At 35.9% G+C, this 24,413-nt stretch overlaps 1 protein-coding gene across 2 annotated transcripts in view; it reads right to left on the reverse strand.

The window, feature by feature from the left end:
• Positions 1-24,413, reverse strand: part of LOC135072072 (protein tiptop-like) — a 334,243-nt gene that overhangs the window by 261,769 nt on the left and 48,061 nt on the right. For both annotated transcript variants that reach the window (XM_063966016.1, XM_063966015.1), the window contains exon 2: positions 20,028-20,068. The gene's annotated coding sequence lies outside the window, so the exon portion shown is untranslated. The remainder of the gene's footprint in view (positions 1-20,027; positions 20,069-24,413) is intronic.

Consider the following 24,413-nt stretch of genomic DNA (forward strand, 5'->3'; position numbering starts at 1 on the left):
ATAATAACCTATAATTAAGTTTGCATTTAACAAGTGTCATTTTTTATAGTTACTTTTGTGAAGCCTCAATGTAACCTTGTTGGTGTTCAAATAAATAAATAAATAAATAAATAATTAGAAGTATTTTCCCCAACAGCCAGACAGATTTGTCAGTTCCAACTTCTTGCCAGACAGTTTTTTTAGGGTAGCTCCCAAAGCCACCATGACCCAAACTTCATAATTCACCAACATTATATCCTATACTAGCTTTCCGCCCGCGGCTTCGCCCGCGTGGAATTTTGTCTGTCACAGAAAAACTTTATCGCGCGCGTCCCTGTTTCAAAAACCGGGATAAAAACTATCCTATGTTCTTTCCCGGGACTCAAACTATCTCTATGCCAAATTTCATCAAAATCGGTTGCGAGGTTTAAGCGGGAAAGCGTAACAGACAGACAGACAGACAGAGTTACTTTCGCATTTATAATATTAGTTGGGATTGGGAGCATACGCTGACAAACTATCAGCTTTTATAAAATGACGTAGGTCTGGCGTTCACTAGCTCTTAGTCTATTAGGCAATTTGATTTTTTCAAGTTAGTAGAAGTAATAAATTAGTTTTTCTACGGATCCCTAAAAGTAATGTGAGAATTCTATGGCCTTACAAAGAAAGGATTTAAGAACTGCAATCACCAGGCCTCGGAAGCGACCCACTAATCCCGTCTCCATGTAGGTCTAGTACAACAAAACGCCATTATACCATAGCAACATTGATTGACGAGAGCCATGCATCATATCACATAATTAGGGGCAGGAGATGCAGCCAGATTAATGAACGAACTCGGCAGCTAATTACATTTATTAAAAAACAGTTCACTGAAATATGTGAAACAATGTAAATGATATTATTAAAAAGTTTAGAAACTTTATTGCAAACTTTATAAGATCTGAAAGTGTAAACTCTTTATAATGACATTCAAGGGACTGAGCATTTTTTGGTGTTATAGAAAGTTGTCGTTATGTAGAGTGACATGGTAGAGCAGATAGAATACAAGGTAAACCAACAAAGTCAAGAAATCTCGACGTTATAAAGAGTTTTTCGTTAGATTCAGTGACGTTATAGAGAATTTACACTGTATTTTAAATGTCATCTGTTGATTTAAATTAAAGATTATAAAGTTAAATATTGTTAAATAGACGTGTAGTTTTAATTGCAGTAGTTAATTTAATCAGTTAAAGTAAAATATTATTATAAATAATAACTTTTACAATACTTTTTCTTGTGAGTACAAAATTCTGTCAACACATGCCTTTAAAAGTCGTACTTGTACCATGAATATGCATAAACAATAACGAGTACATGAATAAAATTGATATTGTTAATAGTCATCGCAAAAATCAAAAAAGAAAACATTTAATTGTAAAAACCATCAGAATTAGCAGAACATCAAAGCTCGCCCCTAAATAAGGCCGGCTGCTCACGTCGCGTGCGCCGAAATGCTAATAGGCAGGCCACCGGCGCGCGCGCAGACGCGGCGCGCACTTATCGGCCAATTACATAGTACATAACCTTACTTTTGAGCAGGTGGGTAAATGCGTTGCTAGTTTGTGATAACTGCTTTAATTATATATTTTTCTAGTTTAACTTATAAATAAAGTTGGTCAAGTTAATTTTACATGGTAATTGGTTTTATATTTAAGTCTGACCTCTTCGCAGTCTGACCGATCTCAAGGTTTGTTTGCCTGATAGATTACAAAAAAGCTTTATAATCGACAATTTTATTCATTAACTGTAACTACTTAAACATAGTAGAGAGACCACAGAAACCATAGTGCGAAAACTTCAACACAAATATCAGACAACACTATTACGAGTAATTTGACAGACAGCTGTCCATCTCAACTACCAATCTCACAAACTCCAACCCACTATCCAGTAGGAAACAATCAGGAACGTAGTAAAACGAAACACCATTGTGCCGCAGTTGTGACAGTGTTACAGTCGAATGCAGGCACTTGTGGTTTACACTTCACGACCTAAAGTGGCATGACGTCACGTTTAGTCGTTGAAAACCAAAAAGATTTTCAAATAGCTCACAACAAAATAGGTCAATCACGAATTCCTCTTCCACTAAAATTAAACCACTTATTTTGTTTATGATTGAAATAGATGACCTTTTTAGGAATTTCTACAACTTTTCATAAAGATAATAACATCAAAGACAAACTGATTGAGGTTGAAGACAAAAGCACAATACTTCACAAGCCATGCGACTTTGAAATTTCAGTCTTGCTCAGCAAAATATTGAGTGATTGAGTGAATTAAAAGCTAGTATGTGTGAAGGATGAATGAAAAGAAAGTTTTTAAGCATAATCACTATTCTACAAATATTCAATTGCAATTGTTCATCCCAAGTTCCCAACACAAGTATTGTCAGTAAATAATTCTCTCCTGTGAAGACCTACAATATATTTCTGCAAGAGACGACTAGGTACGTTTGGTGTAAACGACACGCAGCCGGCCGAATGTGCGTCGGCGGACAACACTCTATTAACGGGAGACGCAAGCGACAAGAGCCAGCGGGGAATGTTTCAAAGGGTTGAATTGAAACAAAATGAAGTCTTCTTATTAAAGCGATATTGTAACGAAAGTGTCAAAATAATTCAATGCAATAACCCAATGTCCAGAGACCAGACAATTTTATCCAGATTTTGAAGGAAAATTAAGAAAAAATAATTAAATCCAGTAGCTTCATAATAAAATTTTCGAAAGCTAAGTAGTGTTCAAATTAATTCGAATTGCACAACTACAGTAGGCCTATGATGAGCTTTTCTCGCGCCATTTTATCGACTTTACGCAATAAGCCCATACGTTTGTCTTCTAAAATCATAAATAAGTATTTATCAGGGCGCGCATCAGGCCAGCTGATGTGTAACTTGGTTTTTATTCGATGCCAGTGCGAATCCCAACTTGATTATCATTTGATGAAGGTAAGTCTTTTCCCGTTAACCCCTCGCTTGTCGCTTACGTCATCCATTAAACCGTCATCCGTCCTCCCGTCGCTTGCGTCCGCGCAACAAGTGACGATCGGTAACAAGTAGGTTATTTATCAGCGGCTTAATGATCGCCTGCGGGACAGAAGAGAAGAGACGGTTGTCTGTTTGAAGCTGTTTTGGTGACAAGTGTGGTTTTGATGATGTTGCGTTATTGCTACTTTTTACAAATTTAATGACGTCGCACATTTATTAACCCGGAAAGGGATCGTAACCGTATCAACTCGAGGCGGTCAGTATTCTTTGTATGAAACTCCATACTGCAACGTACACTTATCCGCACCGTAACGTAAACGCCTCGCCTCGCAATAGACAGCTCGCGAAAGGCGATACGGTGTTGATCCCTTTCCGAGTTGATAAGTCTGCTATGAGCTTTACTTAACTCAAAATGTTAAAGCTTTTTCAGTATTAATAAGCATTAGTTGAAGTACTTAACTAGGCTCTAGCAAATAATGCGAAACGGCTAGTAGACATAAAAGTATACAAGCTTTTCTAGAGCGATGGGGTGCAATTGCAAAACTCTAAAAAAATCTACGAGCGTTTGCTACAGTGCTTTACAACGTGTTCTGTAGACATTACCATTCTGTTAGATTAAACAATAATTGACATCCGCAAAAAACCAACACCCGGTATTATTTGCTAACTATAAAGTTAATCCATTGGTTATCATCCATAATAAACTGTCCGTTAATCAAAAGCAACTGCAATGAAGACCCACCACGAGCACCGAACGCGGAACTGGCCCACGCTACCAACCTACCAACAAGTAGCCTGACGTGATCACGTGACACGACATGATCTAATGATGCGCGCGCGCACTGAACATGCTCGCTCGATAAATATGCGTCAGTGTGTACCGATTAATCGCTTAAATTATTTCTTAGGGTTTGATTGCCGCTTTGTTTGCTTGGTATTTTGTTTTGTGTTGTGCAAAAAGATCGAGTGACTTGTATGTTTTAAGTTTTGGAAAAATACTCGTCCATTATCAAATATCATCATCATCACCGTCAGACAGACATAAAAATACTTTTTCCTTTTTTAGAATGTCATCACTAATTAGCATACATAATTATTTAGTTCTGTGTAGTTTGTTGCAAAATTGTTAGCGAACATCACCTATTTAAACAGTGAGTATTCATCAATACTTGCATCAATAATAATAGTCTCCATTACACTTAAAACAATCCGCAATTCTATTTCTATCTCAAATAAACAACATATCAAAACAGAGCTAGCAAAATTTAAAATGGGAAACGCATTCGTTGCGACTTGCGACACGCGACGCGCGTCAAGATGCGCATCTAATATGCGGCAAGCGGTGACGCGACGGCGACGTCACGCGTCTAATAACGCTGCAGCGGCGGTGGCGTCAAGCGTAGAAGCGGAAACGACAAGTGACAAAAATAGGAACTATTAACCCAGCATTGAGCGCCCTTTTGTCAATGTCATAATAATATTTATGGTTGTCTAACGTGTCAAAAACCCAGTATTGATGGTAGCGCCCTCTTCCTATCAATGTCATAGCTGGGACCGTTCAGTGTTGGACAACTAAATATAACTTTGAACAACGTCATTATAAAAAAACTCATAAAACTCATTTTCTTTTCGCAAGTATTCTTTTAAAAAGCACTTTTACACGTCCCAGTATTAACCCTACCACTGCTTCGGGTCAATAAATGACCCAGTGCTGAGAAGAAGCAGTGCAAAAAACTCAGTCCCCATTGTAATGCTTACAATTTTATTTTTATCAGCTGTATTTTTTATTCTTTACGTGCCAGTTTTATCCTACCAAACCTACCCATCTAAAATAACACTAGTGATATTTTTCACAGAGATCAAGGTATATTTTAAGGACTGCAAGCAAGGCTTTCTGTATGAAGGAAGTATTCTATTACTTTTCCTTTGACCACCTGCAGCGCTGTCGCGGCAAGTCAGCCTGTCTGTCACACCCACGAGATGAGGCAGCTCAGAATGTATTCTGAAGAATGTTATTCTTAGTCTCAAAGGAAATTCGCATCACTACTCAACTTTTATAATGCAGACACAGTTTGCAAAAAACTTAGCAAAATAGAGAAGTGGGATATCAAGCACGACCTATCCCGTAGTATCAAAAACTTCAACATATTATCTTATTTGGATAGATTGGTGACATTTTTAAAAGCTTACAAAAGCCACTGCGAGCAAAACAACCTTCTTAATGCTGGTTTTCTATATTCAATTCTAATCCAAATCGTCCGTCAACTGTCAAATTTCAACATTATGTTTTTGGTTAAATTATCTGCGGTTTTCGATGTTTTCACATTTTCATATTGTTTATAACACTATTTAAACAATATTAAAGCGTAAACGCATCGAAAATTGTGGATATTTAACCTAAAACTGAATTAAAGACAGTTGAAATCCGGATTTGGACAAGGATTTAATATAGGAAACGGGCATAAATCGTCAATCAATCGTTAGCTTACTTAATTTTATTATATGCGCGATATAAAATTTAAAATTAAAGTTATAGTTACGTCAGATATTTATGTCATAATAATAATTATTAAACGTGTGCGTTTTCACTCGGACAATATAAACATTATCTCGCCACGTCCCGCTATCGCGATGAAGTGACGTGTTATCTCGTCACGCTGAACGAAGTTAGCGTGATACGCGACGGGATACGACTCCCTTCCCATGTGTTTTGCTATGAAAGTACTCATGATGGGTAAAAAGTGCAGAAATGTGTAATTCTATGTCATTTCAGACTGAATTTCATCTCATACTATGAGAGTATGAAACTTTGAAAAATACTGATGGTGACATTTTTCATGATAGAGCTGAGCCCTGAGCCCCTATAATATCATCTTGGTAAGGTTTAATTGGTTAGGTAAACAGTTTTGATACAAAAATTAGGTAGGTACTGTGAAATTGAAATAATAATTAATTAAAATAACTTTTTAACTTACTTGTTGTTTCTTGACATATCTTGCAAAACTAAAGGTGAATAATTAAAATATTTTTATTCATTGCGTACTAACTAAAAATTAATGCGCAATAAAAATATTTAAACTATATTATGTAGGTACTACGATACGAGCACTTTACAAGTACCTACAATTTTAATGTAATTATGAAGTCCGAAAATGGATAAAAAGCAATAAAACTGTACAAAAGGTAATAAATCAAAACATACTGAATAATTATGTTGATGCGTCACAAATAAGCTGTGTAAAGCATCCATTTTTTACGACAGCTAATTGAATAATTGCGGAACATCTGCGACAAGTGTTGCCATGTGTCTTTGTACTCGTACTACAATAAATATAGGGTGGAAACGATAAGTGATCTCAGTCGATTATTTCTAAATTACATATACACAATATCGAAAAACTGGTTACTGGTCCTGAAAGTACTTCACGAGCTTTATCAAACGATATCAATAATAGATTACAGAAAAAACTGGATCGATCCAAAAATTCAATGTTTCCAGTTTCCATACTAAATGTTACAAGTGTATTTTTTATTAACTAACTCCTAAAATAAGTTTTTCGATATCTTGTTTAGTTTAGGAATGATCGAGTAAGATCACTTATCGTTTCCACCCTGTATTCGTATTAAAATATTTGCCTATACATTCAAGCAGTAACAGTATAAGTTTTTTAATCAATTACAGACTAAAAACTAAATGTTATCCAAGAAAGGAAAAATGATTTTACAGTATGTAGTATAAACTTCTTCCATCATATAAATCAGCAATTATTATAACCACTAGCTGCCTGTTTAGTATGCACGTTTGGCAATTTTTCAAAATCAACAATAAACGCGTCGTCGCAAACAAAGTTGCGCGCACGCAACTCCACGAAGACATTATTATGGAAGTAACTAACGACTGGAGGTGACTGGAGGGTGTCGGTTTGCATAAGAATTTTATCAATAGATTGGTTTGGCAAAATGGTTCAGCATTAAAATTAATAAATAAATAATAAAACAGACATTTTGGAAGGGATGTTTCTTTTGTCATACTAACTTACTAGTACATACAATTATTCATTTTTTTTTAGTATTAGGTAGAGTTGCCGCGAATAGTGGTTATAGCGAATAGTCGAATACCGATTATTCGCCATTCACTTTGGCGAATAGTCGAATAACTCGACATTACTATTCGACATAAAAAAAAATTATTTCTAATTTCTTCTAAGGTTGTGAGAAAAGAAAACAATAAAGTTAAAGAAATCTGTTTCATGTTATACATACCTACTTATGAAATTGTTACGCTCCCATTTTATGCATTGAGCATACTCATTTTCTTTCATCAGAATATTGTGGTAAATAGAAAACCGATGTTTAAAATAAATGTAATTCCAGTTTTTAATTTTATCATCATCATCATCATCATTTCAGCCATAGGACGTCCACTGCTGAACATAGGCCTCCCCCAATGCTTTCCATGTTGATAGATTGGTAGCGGCCTGCGTCCAGCGCTTCCCTGCTACCTTTACGATGTCGTCGTTTCTAATTTACTTTTAAATTATAAGTACATTAATATCTTGTACTTTGTTAAATAAAAACGGTTGTCATAATTAGAGGCACTAATTATAAATTATACATAAGAAACTGATTCCTAAATTACAAGAAAAACGGAAATTGTGTCTTTTTGTTTTTTTTATGATAAAAATGTTAAAATACATATTTTCAGCTCAGATATTTTCTTAAACCTAATAAGCATACGTAAATAATCAATATTAAATTCCACCAAAAAAAATTCTATGAAATTTTTTTTACTTTGTTTATTAGGGTATGTCATACCCCTACCTGGTACGGGACGTAACTTTTAGTCACCTGGTACACGGAGGGTTAATTTCATGAATATGATAGGCACAGGTACATAACTATTACAAATAATAATTGATATTGTGTATTGTTTTATTAGGGAAAATAATAAAAATATGATTATTTTTAACTCATTACTTTTTTTGTTCACTAAAAGTTTATTTTAAATGACTATTCGCCGAATGCCGAATAATACTAGCTATTATTCGGTATTCGACGAATATCAAAAAAATGTCGAGTAATGCCGAATACCGAATAATAGCGAGTATTCGCGGCAACTGTAGTATTAGGTACTCAGAAGCTCATAATTTTGATTGCATGATGACAAAGTAACGATGCTTGATGCCAAAGGGCTAACTCGGTGTTTCTTTACGAGATCGAATCAGAAATGAGGAGATCCGTAAACGAACTAAAGTCGCTGATATAGCTCGATGGATTAGCAAGCTGAAGTGGCAATGGGCACACAGTACGCAGAACTGACGGCCGATGGGGCAGCAAAGTTCTGGAGATGATATTGATGATGACAAACGAATATATTGTTCGCAAGGTTGGTAGGTGGTCTGTCGGTCTGTGGGTCTGTCAATCTGTTCTACTCGTCTCACTAAGGATATAAAAACTAGCTTTGTTAGTTTGATAGCATTATTATTATTTACTGACGCGAATTATTAATATTGCTTTAAACGGAACCCAAAATTACTAACCACCAAGTCATTGCTAAACATGCATCGACCTGTGACCACTTAATCATCCCACCATATTTAGCCTCGCATACGTTACAGGCAGATGTTCGGCCCATGTCGGGAACACCACACTGAACTATTGTGTTTTTACATTAAATCGATGATAGGCCCTGATAGAATTGCGTTAATTTTAAATATTGAACACTTAATGTTGTTTTAAATGATGATTTGTATTATGCCCATGTAAGCGCATGTTAAATCGATGATATCACACTTTTAGGTGTTAAAACATTAATAACTAGGCGTTGTTCGTCTCTTAAAACCTTTAAGTATAATATTTCTAATAAGGCAATATGTTTAATCATATATTATTAACTTAGAGTACCAGCTGTTTAAATTACTACACGTTTGCAGACGCAGTCCCGGGTGATAAAAAGGAATATGTGCCAATTCGGGCACTTCTAGACGTTGTACTCTCTGTTTTTTTATTTATCTAGAAACTTTGTTACATTTACATTACCATAAAATGGCAATATAAAAGGCGAACTTAATGCCGTACGGAATTTTCAAGAAGTTGACGTTTGGACCAAATAGAATTTGATCTGTATGAAGAAACAAATCGATGACAGATTGATGTTACGTCCGAAGCAAATACTAATCAAAAATATGAATTATTATGCGAGATATACGAGAAAGTATTGACAGATATCTACCAGAACAATTATTAGTTCGATCAATATATTCACCCCTCAAAATTTCACCGTTTAAAAAGTTGTGGCTTCGTTATAAGTTACGCTTGACGGCCCGTGTTTGCTCGAATCAAAGCAAAAACATCCGAGTGTTGATTGCTCACCATCATCGAGCTGTCAAGATAGAGCTCGGTCGTGCATAGAGATCGCTAACAAACCTTAATTCCGATATCGAAAACAATGAAAAAACCACTAAAAAAGATCCGATGTGATCGACGGCTCGCGACTCAATGGGTACAGTCCATTTTGTAAATATCGTTACATTACATCATAGAGTATGGTCATGCTCATGGTGCACATGAATTAACAAAGTTTCCGTACAGTCATGTAGGAGCAAATTTAAACGAAGTTAAGTGAAGTTATTCTTATTCTGAAGCAGTGGTAGAGTTACTCCACATACTGGGACGTGTAAAAGTGCTTTTTAAAAGCCTACTGGCATAAATAAATGAGTTTGAGTTTTACGGTTTTAGAGTGTTTATTAAAAAAAACGTACAAAACTCTGTAAAGTAATTTCCTCAATTATTTAGTGACCATTTGGAAATCGGTGTTCTAAAGGCCATTGAACTCATGAACACCTAATGCGGTCAGAATTCAATATTTGTAAGTGTTAATCACATAATAAAAAAATTACACACATTACATTTGTCTAGCTCGTATATTAATTATTGTTATTCTATGACATGGCTATAAAAAAAGTAGTCACCAAAATCCTCGCCACCAGATTCCCCGTCATTTCTTTTGAAACAAATTGGTAATTTCTACATAAATTACTATTAACACTATACGTTAGGTATACCATTTGAAGACGTTCGACGGTCGTCTGCCCAGAATTGAAAAGCATTCAGACTGTCGGCCCCGAGTGTACCACGGTCAGACAATGGCGGCGGATCTCTGAAAGCTCATTATCTGATCATCTTCGGCAACACTCCAGTAGATTGGTGGACGACGGAAGATTTCGTTTAGACAGATCCCTATCCACTGGGTTGATTTCACGCGACGATAGAAAATACGAAAGGTGTTTTGTTTGTTGTATGTTTTACTGCACTGAACTGTACTTAAAGGAATTTTGGTAGGTACTGTTTACTAAAGTTTAAAAGCAAGAAAAAAAGTTTTTTTGCTGTTGTTAATTTTAATTTTTTTTTTCAACTACCTACTCGTTATTGCATTGTGTACGAGTAATGTTAGTGACTTGAATAATCTGCTTCCTTAAAATTACACGATTTTTATCTAGCAATAATAAAAAATCTTAAAACCAAGCTCTTTTACGTACTTAAAGCCGAGTTGCACCATCTTACTTTAACTTTAACAAACGTCAGAAAACTGTCAAACTCCATACTCCATACTGCATACGTATAAACTTTGGTTATTGTCGTAATTACGGTTAAAGTAAGTTGGTCCAACTCAGCCTAAGTGTTTGGTGATTAGATATGTCTACAAGAGATAAATCTTACAACATAGCTGCCTTGAAACCGCACAAAAACCGTCGCGTTTCCCCAGCCCAGTCAGTCGCGCCTTCAATAATGAGTTCCTGTGCGTTTTCGCCGCGGACAATCGGCACAATGCGCACGATTAACGCTCTTTGTCCTTCGACAAAGAAAACGGACATTTCCCGCGTTCGGTAATCGTTTTTAATCTAAAACCCGGATTGGCTGATCGTGATTGATCCCGCATTGAAAGTTTGAGCGTCCGCGGATTACAATGGAGACAAATAGGGCGAAAATGTTTTTCAATAAATACGGTTTCGTTTTTCTTCGGATCGTAATTAGAAATACGGTGGATCCTTAAGACAAAAGAACAACGAAAGGAGGTTCAATATTGGGTCTATTATTTTGCTGAAAGTAATGTAAATAACAGTATTTAAATGTTTTAATGCTGACTTTATTATTAATTAAAACTATTGTATGTCCATCATTATTAAAGAAGCCATTTCAAAATGAAATCAACAACGTAAATATCGCTGCCCCCATTTAGGGCGAACGAGCCACAGCAAAAATAACTTGATCTGTACCTCTAGCACGGAAAACTTTCGCCTTCGAATCGTTTGCGTATTCGACAAAATTCGATACCCATTTTTCGAATTCAACGATAACGTGACGATCTCGATTGTCAAAATTAGTTTACGTCATGTTCACGGGGGGCACTGTTTAAGGCTTTATACTAAATATTTTGATGGCGAATACGCAAACTATGGTGGCGATTCGAATACGCAAACGATCCGAAAGTCTTTCGTGCTACAGGTACTGTAAGTCCAAACAGACCCTATTTTATTTCAGTGGATTGACTGAAATCTATGTTTGTTTGTAGGTTAATTGGTCGTGACATTTTATTTTAGCCGATGCACCATATTTAGGCCAGATTAGACGTCCGGCCAGCCAGATCGATTTGAGTCTAGCTTTTGGGACGGTTCAAGGCTATATTTGTGTCTGGAATACATTAACTTGAGTTATGGTCTGACTATATCTGTCTTAGTGAGGAGCTAATAAAATCTTGTTTGTATTTAAATTAGGCTAATAAACTTTTAAAACAAGCAAATGGTGATTAATGCGGATTGGTGACCACAAAAACATCTCTGTGTCAAAATCAGAAGGGTCATAATTGGCACATTGGTTCCAATTTCCGTCAATAAAGTCATAAAAGTAATTTATTTTCTGCAATAATAGGTCTTTAAAAGGCGCTTTTATACGTCCCAATATAATTTGAACCGTATCTACCCTACTTACTACTGTTTCGGGACAGGTAAAGAAGCAGCGCAAGAGACTCCGAGTCGAGAGTACTGATACCAGTCAGAAAGTAAGTAAATCTCATTTTTTATTGTTAGACTCTTGATTCGGGTTCTATTCTCAGGTAGGACACACGAAAACCCATATCTGACCCTAAGTCCTTGCACACATAATAAAAAACAAAGGCCATTACAGCACACATTATTATACATAGAATCGACGTCACATAAGATAGTCATGTTTCGTTTACGAGTACAGATCTTTCGCGGCCACTCGTGCGCATTCCCAGCCATTTGTACATAATGTTGCGCTGATTTACCGACGACCGACAAAAGTCGGCCGACTCCGACAATTACGGCCCTATTAGACATTAATTCTAGAAAGACGCCCGTCTGATTCATGCGCACGCGACCTTTCGCCTCAGTTGCGAGTGCTGACCAGCGGTCGAGCGGGAACCGGTATTTGGGAAACCGATAAGTTGATATTTTTTGGTAACCGGTATATGACAGACTGATAAATTATTTTGCTTCCATTTTTATATTTACCAAACGTAATTTATATTTTGATATGATGATATTATGTAACAGAGATGTCTATCGCATATGGTAAACAGAGAGCGAGTTTAATTGTACCGTGCGATTGCTGCGTGTTGCTATAAGAACCTAAGGGCATACCGGTAACCGGCAAATAAGATACCGATAAACCCCCACAATATCAGTTTAATGCGAGGCCGAGTCCGATTGTCTTTGCCGTAAGACTAAATTGATTTATAAGACATCGTTCCGTCATTTCCTCGTACTCGTAAAGATCGCTGCGAATTCACGTTTGATGCGGTACAAGCTTCGCCGGTGATTTATCTGCCGCTTCCTTGTCCCTCTGGTGTTATTATTACAGACGTTAAATTATCGGACATAAAAATGGTTGGTTTCTTCTTTGACTTTATGCATTGCGATTTTAATTGATCTTTGTAAATGCGCTATATTGGTTTATGGTGCCTTCCTTTTGCATGTTTAAAAAATAATAATTGTATTTTTATTGTAACTCAATCAATACGGTTTGGTAGTAGAAATTTTTACAGTGAAATTAAAATATTTTTTTCTGACTTAACAGTTGAACAGACACAGAGTGCGCAAGGACAGTTTCTACCTGGCAAATTGAATCTAATTGATGCAAATAAGCTGTTTCATATATTTGCATGTGCCAACTACTTGTGATGCTTGCCACTGCAGTGGCTGTCACAGTAAAAAATCTAAATATTTATTCAGTAATAATTACTCAAGCGATACTACCTACTGTAACATGTTACAATTTCACCTACTTATGATTCACAATAAAGATTTTTGTATTTGTATTTGTAAGTCCTTTTCTGGGCACTTGTATACGTCCCAAATACAGCTTGCCCTACCACCACTTCGGGACAAAATAATATGGGATGGTGCTGAGAAAAAGTGCGTGCGCTTCTTTACTGCATATTATAATAATAATGTAAAAACAATTAGCCATTTCACCTCGATCTGACTCTTCAAGGCTATATTAAGTCGCAATCTAAATATAGTAGATAAATCACTGGACCTAATTTATTGTCATGTATTGGAATAGGACACGGATGGTGGACGCGAAAGGGATTGTCCCGATATGGGACGAAGACAGGGACGTTTTATTATTAACTGCATCTAAAGTTAACTGGTTATGGGGGTGTATTACTGGGTCAAAAATTAACTTGGAATAAATAATTACGTAAAAGATGAGTTTATTATTTTATCGAGTAGCTATGAGCCTGCTACTGAGTTATGCGTTGTAGTTAATAAATATAAAATTTAGTCGATTTCAAGGACTATAGTGATTAAAGAGTTAGATTCTCTCGATTCGTAGGGTCTTAGATTCGATATCCAGGTGGATACACGAATTGAAAATTTTATATAGGCTGTAGATATTAGATATGGTTACATATCGCTATAGGTTTCTCCACAGAATCATTATTTACAAAAAATATCACTAACAATTGCCACGTTATAAGTATTCTCGATGAAAAAATTCAAATAATTTTACCGAGTTTTGTAATAATAAAACAGTCAATAATCGCAATTGTACATACATGTTGTGTATATCATATGGATATTACCATAATCCATTACTTTTACAATGTTTCTCACACGTCAATGCATTTTATATTCTCGCATATATTAAGCACTAAGCAAATGCATTTTCATATCAACTTTTTATGATTGATAGAATAATTATTAATAAACCTTGAGATTTATTACTGGATATTTTATTCATTAGACATAGTCAAGGATTTTATGCAAAAATGTTTTTAGCAATATTTCAAATATATTTAGTTATTATTAACCAACTTGAATGATGAGAAACAATGACTGTTTTGTATGGCATGGTCTAAGTACCTATGTGGTAAACAAAAATAGTAATCAATTTTACTTTGCAAGACTCCTAATTCCATCTAAATAGGTAATTAAACCATATTACTTTTACAACTGGTGCACGAATGTCGAGTTAATTTTAAAAAAGCGTTTAAAATTTGTACCCTGAAAACATTAAATTGTTTAGAATTAACGACTTTATGAAATAAAATCGTCGATAACTCAAGGGCAATTGGGCATATTCACACGTCACTGTATTAGAGTTGCCAGTGTTCATTGTTGAGGTGGTATTGATTGTGACCGCTCTTCAAACACCCTGTATGCAATAATTATTGATGCCATAGATAGCCACCACTTTAGTGGACTCCAGCGCCGTGTCGGCATAATTGATGGACACCGCCTGGACAAGACTAGCGATATCCACTGTCTTCGGCGGATTGTGGGCAACGATTTGTCGACGTCTGGGCCTATTAATGGGAACCCACACTTACTTGATGATGGAATATGATCTCTAAAATACAGCATGTGGCCTATCTAAGACTTCTCCTGACTTCTCATCTACAAGTGATACATCTCAAGAACCTAATGTTTTGGAAATAAAATGAGCTCTAAATTTAAAGTCGGTAATATAATTAAGAAACAATACCAAATTAAGAATCTGTTCTTTAGTTTTAAAATCCAAAGGTAAATAATTACTACCTACATACAGACATAGGATCGTAATTCGTAAAATTATATTTCAGGACTCCATTGATCCTAAATCAGACTTTGAGATGCTATTTTTCTGGTCAGTATGTAAACAGACCGTTTATGGGATGGGTCAATAGTTTAAAATACACAACTCCACGCTAGTTTTATTATTAGCACGTTTATCCTACACTTTAAACCACTAATTCTGAATTCTAAACCTGCAGGTCCAGACTGCTAACTTAGCGATCAGCCATCAACGTCTAATGCAATCAGCGTGTCCGGTAATTGTTTGGCTATTTAAGCCCGCCATCTTACAGCTTGTCACTTTAGCTAACCAGCCCCGGACGCGTCCAGATCGGACACGGCCGGACAATTAGAACTACCAGACGCTGATCTATTATTCAAGGGACACGTCTTGTCGTTTCTACACCCTGTATATTTCGGGCAAGTTGATAGTTTATTGGTAATGAAGACAGGCCGAATCGGGTGAGGAACACGTTCGGATTAGCTCGCTCGTGTGATCGGTAGCTCAGTTTAGCTCGCCACTCCGAGATTTAGGGGGGTGTGGAGATTTTTATTTAGAGCGATGGATTTAGACATAAAGTTAGTTTGATTTTCAAAAGCAGTTGTGTGCTACTGTTTTATTTATTTAGGTAGGTACTAGCGGCCACCCGCGACTTCGCCCGCGTGGAATTTTGTCTGTCACAGAAAAACATTATCGCGCGCGTCTCTGTTAAATAACGAGATAAAAACTATCCTATGTCCTTTTCCGGGACTCAAACTATCTCCATGCCAAATTTCATCAAAATCGGTTCAGTGGTTTAGGCGTGAAAGCAAGACAGACAGAGACAGGCAGACAGAGTTACTTTCGCATTTATAATATTAGTATTATAGATTCGTGAGACAGAACACATCTATCATTCTCGTATAAGAAATTTAAATAAAGTAATAATTTAAGATTTGTTAAGTAAAATTACCTAACTGATTGTTATTAATGAAATCGATACCGAATTGCGTGTGATGCAATACTTTAATAGAATAAAATCAATTATAGAAACAGTCGTAATTTGTGAACGTAACTTAGCAATCACGACGATTTTACCCAAATAAGTGTTAAATTGTCAACGATAAACGCCTTCTCATATCAGGTAGATAACTAGATACATCCAATTACATAAAGATTGTCTCACTTTACACATCGTACGAGCATACGTTACACTTGTTACCGCGTACAAACCACCAACATACACAATAACTCTTATCACAATAGATTAAGGTCTAAAATGGCGTGTTTCGGCTGACAAGCGCACGCGCACGCGCGCTGTCCATCTCTATCAGTTTGCCGACTACGCTCCGTTGTCACTCAGCGGATTATATTGGGACTGATTTAGAAATGAGCAGCACGTGAGGTTATTCAATATAGCATCATAGGTATTGATTGTGTATTTGTTGTTACTTAAAACTACATTATTACCAGTAGTCATAAATTATTTGCAAAAGAAGAACTTATTTCTAAAAGCATTTTCTGCCAGTCAACTTACACATTGTTGTGAATGGCTTTTGGTCCATTTTATGCAAAAACGTTACCAAACTATAGAATTATCACTTCACGGGATTTATTGCACCAATATCTATTTTAACGGTAAATAAAATAAATATTGTTGCAATAAATCCCGTGAAGTGATAATTCTATAGTAAAAATGCAACATAATAGTTTAAAATATTATGTTACCAAACTATGTTCAAGTATTTAAGTATTACGATTTTTACCTAGCAACTGATATTTTTCTGTTTTTTGTATAAACCTACCTGAAGTTAAAGATAATGAACTTCAATTAACACACGACTGTAATTGAAAAAATACATACAGCCGAACATAGAACCTCCTCCTTATTTTAAGTCACTTAATGAGATTTAAGTAGCATTTCTGAAACGATTACTTAAAACAGCTGGTTATGTAAGCCGAAACAAGAACCACCAAGCGGCTGATATATTCATAACACCCCTCAAAATTGTTTACTACCCGCATTATTAGCTAACTGAGCTACAAGTGGACTTTGATAAAGTTGAAATTAAGCGAACACAACTAAAGTTTGTTCGCGAACTTCCGAAGCGCTTAAGAAAGAAAAATTTCCGGACAAACTTTTGAGGTCCGAAGTACTTTTAACGTGTATTTTGTTAGACCTAATTTTACAACACTATGTGTAAGAACATGATGTAAATTATTATTGAATAAACAAAAAACCCAACTGCGTAAAAATTAACTAATTTAATAACAATTTTATTTTAATCTTTTTAGTTAAATAACGTGCATTTTTGTAAACTACTTAAAAAGCCCTTTATTTTGATACCCCACTCGATAAGTTTTGGGGTAAAAAAAATTTTTTTTTAAGACATGTCACCTAAAATCCGCCATTTTGATTATTTTATTTCAACTTTAATATAGCCAGTGTCACTCTCACGATTAAGACGAATCTAACGACACCACTCACGTTAAATCGGTCAAGCCGTTTAGGCTTATGTTTATTCATACATACACTCGAAAAAAACATAACCCTCCTTTTGGCACAGTCGGGTAATGAGTTGGTACCTAATCAAATTCACTATTAAAACAATAAATGGTAGGTAATTGTGAGGATGCATGCTACATCGATATTTACAGCAAGTTACAATTTAAAAAATCACTTGTGCATTTAGATAGACTATAATTAAATCATAATATTCTAGAAAGAAAATAATATTACGACCTTAAAAAAGCCCATAAAACTATTCCCACAGCCGCTAGCCGACCCAAATGTTTTTGTGGAAACGTAAAACGTACACCTTACATCGAGGTATCATGGATAAATATTTACGAGACAAAAAAACGTAAAATACACATTTACAAAAAACACCAAATTCCTACCTTCTTGATGAGCAGCATACTGTCCCCACGCCATATAAAATCCTATTTCCGATTCACTTAGCATAGTCATATTTTCACTACACAAACACTGATCAACAATAATAAAGACCTTAAACCAATTTATAATAGTTTTCCCCGATAAACTTAAAATAATTATCACGAAAACAGCTACAATCGTGCGCTGCGCAAACCGGACTGAGTAGTGAACGATCCGCATCGTTCGACGAACAAAAAACAATCTACCGTCCGATATTTTATATTATTGAAACACCGATTTACCCCTCTTTAGCGAACACTGATATAGAAGACTAATAGTTCCTATAGTCGTTTATCACTAAATACATCGATCATTACAGTAAATACAACAAAACTTTATTAAGCCTAAAAAATACAGGATGTTAGTCAAATGGGTATATGACCCGACACTAGGCCATGTTAACATGGGCATATAAATGGTATGGTGAAGTCAGAAAATTGATATCTTCATTTTAATTATTTTAATTTTCATACAAATCGGATAATATAAAATTTATTTTGTATGAAAATTTAAAAAATTAAAATGATGATATCAAATTTCTGACTTCACCATACCATTTACATATATGCCCCATGTTAACATAGGCTAGTGTCGGCTCATATACCCATTTACCTAACACCCTGTATAAAACAACATGGAATGCATTGTGTGCAACTACATCAGCATAGTGTGCTGTTATAAAAAAACTCGTAATTTTTCCGTTACACACAGTGTGTGAAATGACGACGAAAAACAATAAACGATTTGCATACGGACATGACACGCGCGCTGTTAAAAGTGTTATAATAGACAGCATTGACTGACTGCTGTTTGTTTCGGTGCATTTCGTTGGCAGTCGCGGCTGTACATGAGCGATAGCGAGCGCGTTTTGTGTTACGAGTAATCTGTAAATCTTTCAATCTAATCCAGTCGTTGATTATGGCTATTCTCACGTATTTATTTGCGAAGAAATTATATTACGCCTAAGAATATTCACCTGCCCCTTATATCGCAAACAATCTGTCCTTTCCTGAGTTGTCTGGAGACCGCTTGCCAGCAATACGATTGCTTAAATTTTGTCGTTTATTTTACAAAACCAGAGTAAAGCTGTTAACTTCTAGCCCGTAATAAGCCAGGGATTAGTATCACGAGAAGCTTGATTCAACCCGCTCATTCCAAACCCGCTACATCTTATATCTGGGCAGAGTAGAAACGTCAGCGAAATGTCAACGACAAGGTGCGCTCGCGCAGCTCGTCTCACAGGCAATATTTAGAGTTCTGGGAAACATCCATATGTTTAGGACTAAGGAGACTGTCCGGAACGTATTAAGCTTTTCGGAAAAACGTGGAAATTCTCATTTTTTTCGTAATTCTGTAATATTGTGTTTAGAGTATTCTTAATATTATTTTATTATGTAGTTGGCACGGAGTCATTGAGCTACCTTTCTAGTTACTAAAAACATATTGAGTTGCCTAAATAATATAAATGTCGTAGATAAATAATAAATAACATAATGTCTTGCCCCTTCTGACCGTTCTCCGACATAAATATTTATTTTCTCAGATACCATAAATAAAGTAAGTTAAATAAATAAAAATTACGATCTTCCCTGTGTCCGAGTCGCATCTAGTTTGGATTGTGCGTAGTTCTGCTTTATATCTATGGCAAACCACTTTTGTTGCGAAGATTCAATAGCAGGGACAACTAATTTATTTTAAAATACCCTACATTTTTGTATTTCTTTTATTAGCTTGCACGCGCGTCAATATCTAATCTCATTTGTTAAAATGTTTCCACACTGCCGCTGTTTTTCGCTATAAGTAGGTATACTATTTATTAAGTCGACTTTAAAATTTTATTTCAAGTAACATTGCATCTACTTCATCTGTTATTTTTCAATATAATATACCTAATAAAGAGACCATTTGGAAAATCAACCGCAGTAGGAATTTTTTTATACAAATCACTGAACGATAATTTCAGAAATGGAAAATGTATTCACATACACACTGCACTAAGCAAAAAATGTAATCATAACACTTACGTTGCTATGTTTGTTATTCCATAATACCACAGCATCCGAATCTGAAAACAAAAAAGGGACAATTAATTCCGACGTTGTAAAGAATCTGGATGATTGTCAATTTTGATTTAAGCCCTATAATTGCACTGGACCGCAGTCAGACTCAATTACTGAGGATCTGCCTGGATGTGTAATATAAGGATCTTAATTAACAGATTAAGCTGAAGGAGGAAATTAAGTTATTTAAAGTGTTTTTATTGAAGCCAATTATGGTAGGTATAGTTTTTCGAATGTAACTGAAGATCTGGTGTTTATACTGCAAGCAACAAGGAACCCCCTTGTTGTTTATTAATGAAATGTGTACATTTTTTAACGTCTTCAAAAAAGGTGGAGGTAGTCGAATATACCGTCTGGGTGTTACTATTTATAATAATTATGTTCAAATTCAAATAATTTATTTGTGAAACACAGGTAAGGAGTATAATGTACAAACAAAAGATGTGTTCAAGCCATGTATTTACAAAAAAAAGTATTTAAGCATGTTTATTTCTGTTGTCTAGTACCCACAGTACAAGCTTTGCTTAGTTTGGTATAGATTAAATTTATTCTAATGAGATATGTGTAGTATTACAGATTGTGTTGGGGACGACTCGCCGAGAAGGAGGAAATCGGCGAAATAGTGGCGCGAACGAATGCGTACACCGTTGCGCGTAAACTGTAAATGTGTATGTTTTGTATGTTAATTATTGAATATTTAAGGTTTTAACATGTATTTGATGGTCTCTGTAATAATATTAAATAGCTTGATATATAATTTATGGAAATAATAACCGTTTATGTAAGTTACGTAAGTAAAGATGGAAAATGATGAATAATTCTTTATAGAAGATGTAATTTACTAAGGGCTAAGTTAAATTGTAATATATGTATAAGGAAAGACGAAACCTATGTACTACTTTTTACATGAAAATAATAAAGAGGACACATATTAATTAAGGAAAACAGATAATTAAGAATAAGAAGATAGGGAATCGCTTAGGAGTGAGCGAGATAGGCATGTGAGCGCTCACGGACGCGTCTGTCTGAGAGGGAGGGTTTGAAAGAGAGATAGCCTACATTCGGGCATGGCGATTGGTGTAGATTATGGGCGATTGCCGCGACTAAACCCTCGCTCTCAGACAAGACATAAGAAGCGCGCCTCGAGCCCAAAAAGTCAGTTCGTCAGTTCAGTTCGTCAGTCAGTTCGTCAGTTCAGTTCGTCAGTTAGTTCGTTCAGTCAGTTCGTGAATCCAGTCAGTCCAGTGCAGAGAAATCGGAATAAGTGCGAGTCGAGCTAAGCTCCTCCTAAACGCGACGCGGTTGCCCTATTCGAACGGGCAAAGTGTAGTGTAGTTCTAGACTTAAGGACAGGACCTACATAGTGTTAAGTGAAGATTTGTGAATTTGTGAAGTGATTAAAGAAGCTATACAGTCCAGTGAGTTGGATATGACATAATTATGACACAATTGAACAGATTTTTTTTTTTTTTTTCTTTTATCCTTTTATTCTGAAATCCAAACATCACACCTTCGTCTTTGTATTTCCTGTTGTCTAGGAGCTTTCTATCCTCGCCATGCGCCAGCCAGCACATCTTGTTTTATTTTTGCTTTTTTTTTATTTGCATTATTGGTTATTTTTGTAACCTAAAATAACAAATTACATTATTTATTCTGTTGTTCCTACACACTTAAATTAGCTGTGAGACTCTGTAATTGGCTAGAGTTATATAATGTACTACTCTGTAACATGTAAATTGTCGACCAAGCTGTTGAGTTTCCAAATAAATAAATAAATAAATAAATTGCGTTTTTATTTATCAAGAACTATCGATGAACGGTTGGCGGTTCGAGCTCCGCCGATCAGACCCAGTGCACGCACCGACACACCGAGCGGCTACTTCAGATCCCAACAGTGGGCGGTCGTGCACAGATTGCATTGTTCGCAAGTGATATTGGGGCCTGTAAAAAAAATCTCTTAATTCCTAACTAACTATATTGGCGTTGAAACTGATCTGCGCCGAAATTGCAGCAGTGTCGAAATATCCAAGTGCCCAGCATATTATTCATATTATTAATACACATTTTATTGTGACAGCCAGCCAACATACATCACGCCGTTACGTGGTTCCCAGACAATCCTATCCTCTCAATAAGACCGTTCGTTGAATTGTAATTTATCTGCGCACTTCCACTGAACTGCACATAATTAATACATACCGAATGAAATCGTTAAAATTTATAGAGTCGTGTATGTCATAGGAGAAATAAATTACTTTGAAATTAGTCTAAATACATTGGCCGTAAATTCAGCCGTCAAAGGCCGAGCTGTAACAAACGCCTCGGATTGAAGTTATTTTCGCCATCTGGTATAGAAGAGGACCATCGCATTCTTGGGGTCACGCCGATGTTTGCATGAAATATGCCTGTAAGAACTAGTCCACTATTCAAATTCAAATTCAAATTCAAAACGTTTATTTGCCAAAAACACAGTAATACAGGGTGACTATGGATACAGAACTTTATGAATTCAGTCATGCCTTGACTGGAATCAGAATCGGGGTCAATTCAGATTTTGAAAATTAAAAGCATTTTTAGTAATTTTTAAATCGTAGGGAAAATTTCTTGTTCATAAAGATCACTGAAAACTTCAAATGTCATTTCAGGTCTACAATTAGTGAAATTTCATTATACAAAGTTGAATGTTTTATTGAGTGCAAGTTCTCAGTAATTCATTTTATCTCCTGTAATCAGTTAGAGGTAATTCAAATACAAAATTCAAAAATAGTAGGTTCACTGGACTTACGATTCCCACTATGTAAGAGGTGAAAACTGACCTTACATACTGTTACGAACCAGCTTTATTAAATCTAGGAGCATCCTAATCATCAGTCTATACACTGGACACTGGGTACGACGGTCACGCGATATTGAATCGATTGTAAACATATACTCGTAGTATGTCAAAATATAGCATGGATCAGGCACAAATCTAACCTCAAATATGAACCAGCTTTATTAAATCTTGGAGCATCTAATCATCAGCCTATAAACTGGACGCCGGGCACGCCGGGCACGCGATAGTAAACCACTCGTAAACACTTCGAGCGCTTTATAGCGCTCCGCGGCGCAATCATTAGCGCTCATTTACATGCGCTGAACTAAAAAACATGCTCAATGCATGTTAGTTGTAAAACTGAAACTTAAGCCTAAATAATTAAGAAGTTGCTGTAACAATTTTTACATTTTCAGGTGTCATGTGAAAACAATATACAAGGTTCTACCTACAAAAAGAGGGCGATAAGAAATCTAATACTGATATTACGTAATTATAACTACTAATATTTTTTTATTAGCGGCCGCCCGCGACTTCGTACGCGTGGATCCCGTTTTACCCCCTTCATCTATCTTACGCGGTTTAGATTTTTTCATACAAATGTTTTTTCCCGCTAACTCCCGTTTCCGTTGGAATTTCACAATATCCTGTTGTAACTAAGCTTTAAGTTTACTAAGGGACCTGCATGCCAAATTTCAAGCGTCTAACTTAAGCGGTTTAGATTTTTCATCCAAAGGATTTTCCCGGTAATTCCTGTTCCTGTGGGAATTTCGGGAATTCCTTTCTTAGTGCACCTCTACGGTACCTAAGCTACGTCCTTTATAAATTTCAAGTGCCTACGTTTAGCCGTTTAGGCTGTGCGTGGGTATGTCAGTGAGTCAGTCATACAAAAGGAATTTCCCGCTAATTCCAGTTCCCGTGGGAATTTTGCAATATCCTGTTGTAACTAAGCTTTAAGTTTACTAAGGTACCTGCATGCCAAATTTTAAGCGTCTAACTTACGCGGTTTAGATTTTTTCATACAAATGTTTTTTCCCGCTAACTCCCGTTCCCGTGAGAATTTTGCAATATCCTGTTGTAACTAAGCTTTGAATTTCCTAAAGGTACCTGCATGCCAAATTTCAAGCGTCTATCTTACGTGGCTTAGATTTTTTCATACAAATGTTTTTTCTCGCTAATTCCCGTTCCCGTAGGAATTTTGCAATATCCTGTTATAACTAAGCTTTAAGTTTACTAAAGTACCTGCTTGCCAAATTTCAAGCGTCTAACTTAAGCGGTTTAGATTTTTCATACAAAAGGATTTTCCCGCTAATGCCCGTTCCCGTGGGAATTCCTAAGTATCCTATAACCTGCCCAGGAGTATGAAGAATAATTGTACCAAGTTTCGTTAAAATCCGTCGAGTAGTTTTTATTTCTATAAGGAACATACAGACAGACAGACAGACAGACAGACAAAAATTTTACTGATTGCATTTTTGGCATTAGTATCGATCACTAAACACCCCTGATAGTTATTTTGAAAATATATTTCATGT

This window comes from Ostrinia nubilalis, chromosome 5, assembly GCF_963855985.1.
Source record: "Ostrinia nubilalis chromosome 5, ilOstNubi1.1, whole genome shotgun sequence".
NCBI classification, from domain to species: domain Eukaryota; kingdom Metazoa; phylum Arthropoda; class Insecta; order Lepidoptera; family Crambidae; genus Ostrinia; species Ostrinia nubilalis.